Here is a 7,542-nt window from a genome sequence, read left to right as displayed (position 1 = left end):
ATAGGGTGCACGTCGACACAACGAGCTTACCAACACTGCTCAGGCTGTCACGGAATTTAAGCATCTTCAAGAGGCGCCTAGGTTAGGTTTAATGAAACGTGACCGCGCTAATAGGCATCCTATGCATACAAAGGCGCGGAAGGGCAATATATTTCAGTACATTTCATTTTTGCAGCTTATCTATTGTGGAGGCAGACTGGCTCTATACAACCAATGCTCTACCCATCCAGCGGCCGTGGCTCTACCATTACACGTCCCCGCCCAACAGCCAGACAACTGAGCGCCTGATTTTTATTTTTAACACCGGAGCTATTTAAGCCGACCATTAGTCTGTGCAGAGCGAATAGAAAACTATCATCATCATGAATCGGCACGCGCTCTCCTCGTCCTCTTCTTCATCTTCTTCCTCTTTTGCTTCGATCCGAAAACAATGGCTCCAATTTGTCCGGCGTGGGAAGCAATTACTCTGATCGGCGAGAGAACGAATGCAGAAAGAGAGAAAGAGATAGAAAGAACGAATAGAGAGAAAGAAAGGGAAGAATGACAGAAAAAGATAGGAGGAGAGAGAAAGAAATAGACAGAGAGAGAAATATGTACAAAGAAACAGACACAGAAAAGACAGAAAAAAAAAGAGAGAGCAAGATAGAAGGAGAAAGAAAGAGAGAGAATCAAAGAAAGAAAGAGGAAGCGAGAAATGCAGAGAGAAATTGAATAAAACTTGATGCAATGGAAACTGAAGTTCTCTCGTTTTTTTACCGAATGTGGCCACTAAGCTGTCGCACCTTTGTCGAGGTTCGCGCTTACTCCACAAGAATATTTTTTCCTGTGTACGTGAATTCCCTCATTTCCACGCACCTTGAAGCTCGCCCCACGAGCACGACAGGCACACCCGTCTCCGCACGGTGGCGCAGCCACTGCCGCCGCGGTCGGCGCACACGGCCGGTGGTGCCGCGGGGCGCGGCGGCCGCGTGTGTGGTCCTCGCAGTCAACCGCGGCGGTCAGCGGCGGCCGGCCGGCCCCTGATGAATGGGGCGCACTGAGAACCGTGCTTCTGCTGCCCATTATGACTTTGCTCGGCGTGCGTGATAGATTTTTATCCCCGAAGCGGCGGAAGAAGACTTGCGCCTCGTGGTAGGGCTTACTCCTCTTTCCACGCGCGCAGCTTCATCACTCAAGGTTTGGTGAGCAACGATGGCGAGGGGAAGGCTTAAACTGTTCAAAGCTTCTTCTGTGGCCTTTTAGTTTACCCTGCAGCCACAGGGATTGTCGTGCTGTTCGCGTCTCTCGTTATACGCAGCAGGCAGAAAGGTGCGACACTTCACATAAGAAAACAAACGGGCTCCAGTTCCATGCAACTAACTTGCCGGTTTGGTGTGCACCTGATCTCTCTCTCTCTCTCTCTCTCTCTCTCTCTCTCTCTCTCCGAGAAAAGCACAGTAAGGCTCACCCATGAACACTCTCTGGTTTAGGGCCAAGTGTTGTCAGTGCTGTAAACCACAGTTTCCTCCTTTGCCAGACACGCTGCACGCAACTAATGTACGTGGACTGCTCGGCAGCAGCAGCAGCAGCAAGTCCTATTCCGAACCCTTGCCGGTCCATCTCTTTCTTTTTCGCTCCAAAGTGCGTAAGCGGCTCTCGATGATGGGTGCTCAGAGGTCGGCCCCAGCGCCGTCCAACTGAGCGCACTCGCCCTGACCTCTACGCACCGGCGGCTTCGTCCTCTTCGTGGCGGGTCAGTCTGTCTTCCAGGGCGCAAGGAAAGCGTTCTTCCTCTTCGCTCCGAGAGACTGATGACAGCTCCGAACGAAGCCGCGGGCGTGAGGTCCGAGGCGTCTCTCTCTAGGAGCTCGTGTGGCGTAATGGATCCCCCGGGTGATGAATAAGGCACCCGATTCGTGGTATCTCGACGTGTACACGAGCGCTGCTTTCCTTTACCGCTGAGCCCAGGACGTTGATTGGTGTTTCTATATTGCGGCGTGCAGGTTGTACGTTGCCAAACACGCTTCGGAAGAAAGGAGGAAAACGAAGTGGCCTGAATTGGTTTCCACTCCTTGCCCGTCATGTTTGGAGGGTGCGCGCGTAACTAAATGTGTCCCCGACTCGGCGCTAATTGCCTTACCGCTGTTTGTTACGCAAAGGTTCCCAAGGCGGTGGCTGCGTTCGGTTTTCCAGTCATTGCTCCTCTTCACTTCTGTTATTTCTTGCTTATTATTGCGTTATAGGCGTTGCATATTTAACGTTTAGCAAAATAAATCGCAAGTAAACAAAATTTATGGTGAAGTTTATGGTGAAACGAGAAGGCACACAGAGTGTGCCTTCTCGTTTCGCAAACACATATCTCGCAACAAGTGGTGCACGACACCCAAGACAACAGCCAAAGCCGAATGGATCTTTCGAACGAGTGCATTTTGCGGGTTCTTATTTACTGGCAAATTCGAAGAAAACGGCGTCGCCGAAAGGAATATAATGACGACTGCATGTCATTTTAGGTGAACGAAACCATGGTCACCGTGAAGCATGTGTTTTATTAGTGTGACGTTATAGAGCTGGGTGAAACTTGCGCCATGTCCTAATATACCGTTCCTTGTGGGTACGCACTGAATGTTCGCTGTTCATATCTACATGCTCGTCACAAGCGAGGTTTTAACTTGACGCAGGTACACAATGCATACGAAGCAACGCACGGCCAGCTTTTTTGACGTCTGCGATATTGTGAACGAGCAAAACATCGCTTTCACAATAAAACGGTGTTGATCACTCCTGCAGGTCTTCCGTACAAAGACCGATTGGCATTGACGCAGATACTGATAGCTAATATACCGGAACTGGTCTTTACGAAATTAGACACGTGGAAAAACATTCAGCAGGCAATGTCAGCTTGAACCCAATACTTTTGCTGAAAAACGGAGCAGCGAACAACGCCTGGTACACAATTTATGAACTGTAGAAATCGCGAAAGGAAACTCGAGATGGGGGAATTTTGCGGCGAAGCTGTATAGGGCTAGGAAAAACCTAAATTCGTCCGTCCTATGTGAGCAGGAGCTCCTAGCGCGTATATATATATATATGTGTGTCACACAAATTGGGCAAGCCCCCCCCCCCCTCTACTCACCTCTGGTCCACTAAAAATGAAGAAGGGAACGAACGGGTGGCGAACACCGATCAATATTTCTGGACAGACGTAACCAACGATTGAGAAAGACTTTAATGAACTGTCGGCATTAACAAGTGATAAACACCGGGGCCGCAAATTTCATCTTCATTGGTTAACCATATTTACTGAGTGCTTGGGCGGTGATTTTTTTAAATTATGAAAGCATACCAAGCGAATGCGCTTCAATAAAAGCGCAGTGCGTTAAGAAGTTAAAAAGCTGTTTTTTCTTCACTCGCCGTCATATATAGAACAAAACATTTTGTGGGCGAGTAGTAAATTAGGTGGAGCGGGCGAGTAGCAATCTAACCATTTACCGGGGAACCCCGAGTGCTTTTTGCCGCGGGAACCAGTCCGCTCACGTGAAAATCTGTGACATACGCTTTATCTCACGAGAGAAAGGAAGTGCATTACTGTTCGGCTGCATAAGTGGGCTAAGTTTGACCACCTGTTTTTTTTTTTTTCGTTTGTTGTTTTGCACAAAGACGCACGCACATACGCAGGAGTATGTGCGTGCGTATATATTGCCCTGTTGCGCAGTAGGCGAGGATCGTCCCACCGCTGCTACCAGTTGTTACGTGGTAGCGTTAATTCGGATCAGCCAACGCCAGAGCTTGAACTAACGGAAAGGGCCCCGGCAGGGGTGACGGCACTCGCAATAAAACAGATGCTTAAAGGCGCCCTGCAGTACTTTTGAACCAGAAAGCTCTGCCGAAAATCTGTCAACGCTCCCGTGAACTTGTGAGCCAAACAATATTTCTCTGCCTCAGTCTACAATTTTGTGTCAATTACAGCCAAAAATATCTTGCTTTCTCCTCGACAATATCCTCAACTATGCGAAGCAAGCGGGCGCGACACGTATTGGCTGATGTAATGAACGGCGCGCCAGCAGATGATCTCGGAGGCCATTCGCTCTGTCCTGCATTCGGGTAACACGAACACCCATGGGGTCCCACCATTTGCCGGCGATGCGCACATCCGAACCAGAAGTATATAGTGACCAATACGGTCAAAGACAAAAGAAGCGAAAATGCTCAAGGCCATGACGGGCGGCGACGTAACTTTGGGCCTTTGCCATCCTCCCCATGCCCTTCTGCGAAGCTTCAGGCACGCTCGTTCTGTGCGCTAACTTCGCTTATACTTGACGGACTCGAAAAAATCACCGCCCAAGCACTCCGTACATATGGTACAGACGCTGAAACGGGGGCCCAGATGTTTATCACTGGATTAATCCCGACGGTTCATTGAAAGTCTTCCTCAATTATTTGTTACGTCTGTCCAGAAATGTTAAATGGTGTTTGCCGATCGTGCGTTCCCGTCTTCATCTTTAGTGGGCCAGTGGTGAGTAGTGGGGCTCGCCCAATTTCTATGGAACATACGCGCTAGGAGTTTTTGCGCACATGGGACGGACGAATTTTGGTTTTTCCTAGCCGTATACAGCTTCGTGTACAAAAAATTGCGGCAGAATATTTGGCAGGCAACTGAGTCTAATAAGGTCGTTCTGAAAAAGATGTTACAGGGCATCTTTAATGCATCGTTATAGAAGAACGGTGTTCTCCGAGGCGCTACACTACTTGAAGCGAGCTCCTTGAGGCAACAAGAGGTGGCTGTGGCGGCCAAGCCCCCCCCCCCCCTCTTCATTGCAAAGACGTCCGTCAGCTGGGCGACCCGTCAGCCTGTTGTCCGCTCCACGCTTCTCCTCGCTGGCGCCGATCATGGCTCACATTCGCGCAGGGGGTGACAGTCTGACAGAAGAGCAGGCTCCGCGCTCTGCACACACCGTACATCAGAGATGGGAAAATTACTCCTAAAAGGTAACTAAGTTACATTACTAATTACTCCTCTAGAATATTTTAAGTGTAATGAAATTACTTTACAAATTACAGCTAGCCGAAAGTAACGACACGACATTGCTATTACTCTTCAAAAGTAATGAACTTACTTCGAAATTACTTTAACGAAAGTTCATAATTCACGCACTAACTCATGTAACTTTACTAACAGCACATGTACATTGAAATGTCAGAGATCTTTTTTACATCGCAAAAGCATGCTGGGACTCCAAGTGAGCATGAGAAAGGTGTCCTCGTTTAATTAAAGGACAGAGTGTCCTTCGCAATACTGAAAAGTCACTCCGCTGGCGTGGATGAGGACAGGGCTGTGTTGAACATTACGAACAGTTTCTTCGTTTTTGGGTATCGAAGACAGTCGTCTCAGCGATGCCGCTGTTTCTCCTACGCTAAGGTTGATCAGTGATGGTTGAATGGTTCGGTCCTCTTAACTTGAAAAATATCGTCATCTGTGTCGTTGACTTGGTGTTTCCCGTGCAATCCTCGCTCGAAAAGAGTTCCTTGTAGTGGCACCGGACTATAGCTGTCAATGTTGCTGTTCAACTTACTCGACGCCGAGCCACGCCAACTTGGAGCGGTGACGCGCTGTGGCCGCAGTCGTGTAGTTCGTCTCCACGAGGTGCTAGCGAAGATGCTATATTTCATTAAAGTAATTAGTAAGTTTCTTTAAATTGCTGGCTTGAAGTAATTCATTGCATTAGAAAATTACTAGCCCACAAAAGTAAACTGTTGCATTACTCACTAAAGCAAAGCGTAATTTAACCACAATAATTTCATTACATACCAAGTCTGCCACACGCACACAGATGCGCGCTTGGGCACGTTTGGTCCCGTACGCGCACGGGGACCTTTGGTTCAGTAGAACGGGCGTGCGAAAGCGATTCGTATAGCACCACGCTTCAGTGGTGATATTGAAGTCTTACGCAAACGCATACGTGTCGAGCCGATTCAGGATGTTACTGCGATGTTACGTGTTAGTTGGCTGAGCAACAACAAAAACAAAAAGAAGCAGAAAAGCAGAACTGTACACTCTTAATCATGTCCTGGTTAAATGCTGGCTATATCCAGGAAACCAGACGAAAATGCCCGGTTTCCTGGCTATACCTAGCCGGGACCTTTAGCCGGGACCTTATATCTAGCCGGGACACTTTAGGCGGGACCTGATTAAGAGTGTACTGCAGTCTCTTTGTTGTTGTGAGTTATGACTTTCACAGATTAAGGCATCGCATACAAGCAGAGGCATGGTAAAGAGAATGCAGAATATACTATTCGCTGTCTGTTACGTGCAGCGTGCTAAAAGCTCGCACACCTGCAGCATTATTTCTGCGGCTGAAAATGTTGCTTATACGCATGTGAACATGTGTTATTTATCGGCGGGTCTGGCGAACGGTGGGTCCGAACGGTGGGGCTGGCGAAGACAAGTCCCCTCGTCGAAATGCTGGCTCCAGCGACATTCCATGTTCAGCGATCTTTCGTCGTTTGTCCTGATGTAGCATATGGTAGCCTAATGAATAACACCTGTGAACCGAAAAACAAGCTTAAAGCAGGAACACTGCGTTTGTAACTTTATATAGTTACATGTACAGAAGCAAATGCGAAAATAGGTGTTGTGCAATGTGTTTACGATCTCGTTCACTTGACACACACACACATTCGTTTAAGTAATTCTTAAAAAAGCACTGTGCTGTCTGCTGCACTTTTTTGGTCATGAGCTGTAAGTTATGCCGCTCGGCAACCATAATTCTTCTGAACCAACCTGCTACCATCAGAAGGCACGCCCTCTTAAATAAGTGATGTCATCGTTCTCCTTTGTATTCTCATCGGTCACCTTTGTTACGTCACATACACACACACAAATAAAAGGAAAACTAAACTAGTGCCCTCAGCAATCGGTGATGTGCATAATACAAATTCCAAGAGTCTACAGAACACAAGCCTAGCGGGGTTAAAAATCCTCGCCCGAGCGAATGCCTTCTAATTACCCTCTTGCTAGTCTTGCTTGAAGGTGCAAAGAACGCTCTCGCGCTGAACTTCGCGCCACAGTTGCAGCCTTCTCCGGTTGTGTGCGCGGAGTTGCCGCCGCCCCACACTCGACGCATCTGGCGCCGCGCTATATATACGGCTGAGGCCGTGATTCTCTAATGGGAATCCGTGCTGCGGAAAATGATGAGACCAATCCTCGCTGTGACAGGCGCTCATTAGTATGGATGAAGCAGCAGTGTTTTACATCGGAACGCGCTCGCCGAGCTATACACTATAGCCCCGTCGCGGTGTGTTTCGCCACAGATGGATGGTGCGCATTTAATTGTTTCCGCCGCAGGGCAGCGGTCCGTATACACACAGAAGCGGCCTCGTACTGCGTCCACTTTTGTATAGCACCATTACACTACACTGTTTGCGTATATAGAATGACAGCCCTTCCGGGAAACTCCAGTGCAAGGGCCAGGCTGGAACGCCGTTGTCTCGACGTTAGCCATCTCGGAGCTCACGATGACGGTCGCTTCTTGCAGTATATATGCTACAAAACAGAAACGAAAATGT

General features: G+C 48.5%; 1 long non-coding RNA gene across 1 annotated transcript; it reads right to left on the bottom strand.

The window, feature by feature from the left end:
* Window positions 1-4,670: 4,670 nt before the first annotated feature.
* LOC119401514 (uncharacterized) lies at window positions 4,671-7,079 on the bottom strand. The gene is made up of 3 exons (XR_005185454.1): window positions 6,984-7,079; window positions 6,311-6,519; window positions 4,671-4,921 (listed from the first exon to the last, which is right to left on the bottom strand). It is a non-coding gene; the product is annotated as an uncharacterized LOC119401514 (long non-coding RNA).
* Between the last annotated feature and the right edge of the window lie 463 nt (window positions 7,080-7,542).

This window comes from Rhipicephalus sanguineus, chromosome 1 (assembly GCF_013339695.2).
Source record: "Rhipicephalus sanguineus isolate Rsan-2018 chromosome 1, BIME_Rsan_1.4, whole genome shotgun sequence".
NCBI classification, from domain to species: domain Eukaryota; kingdom Metazoa; phylum Arthropoda; class Arachnida; order Ixodida; family Ixodidae; genus Rhipicephalus; species Rhipicephalus sanguineus.
This window is presented reverse-complemented; position numbering and strand designations above follow the sequence as displayed.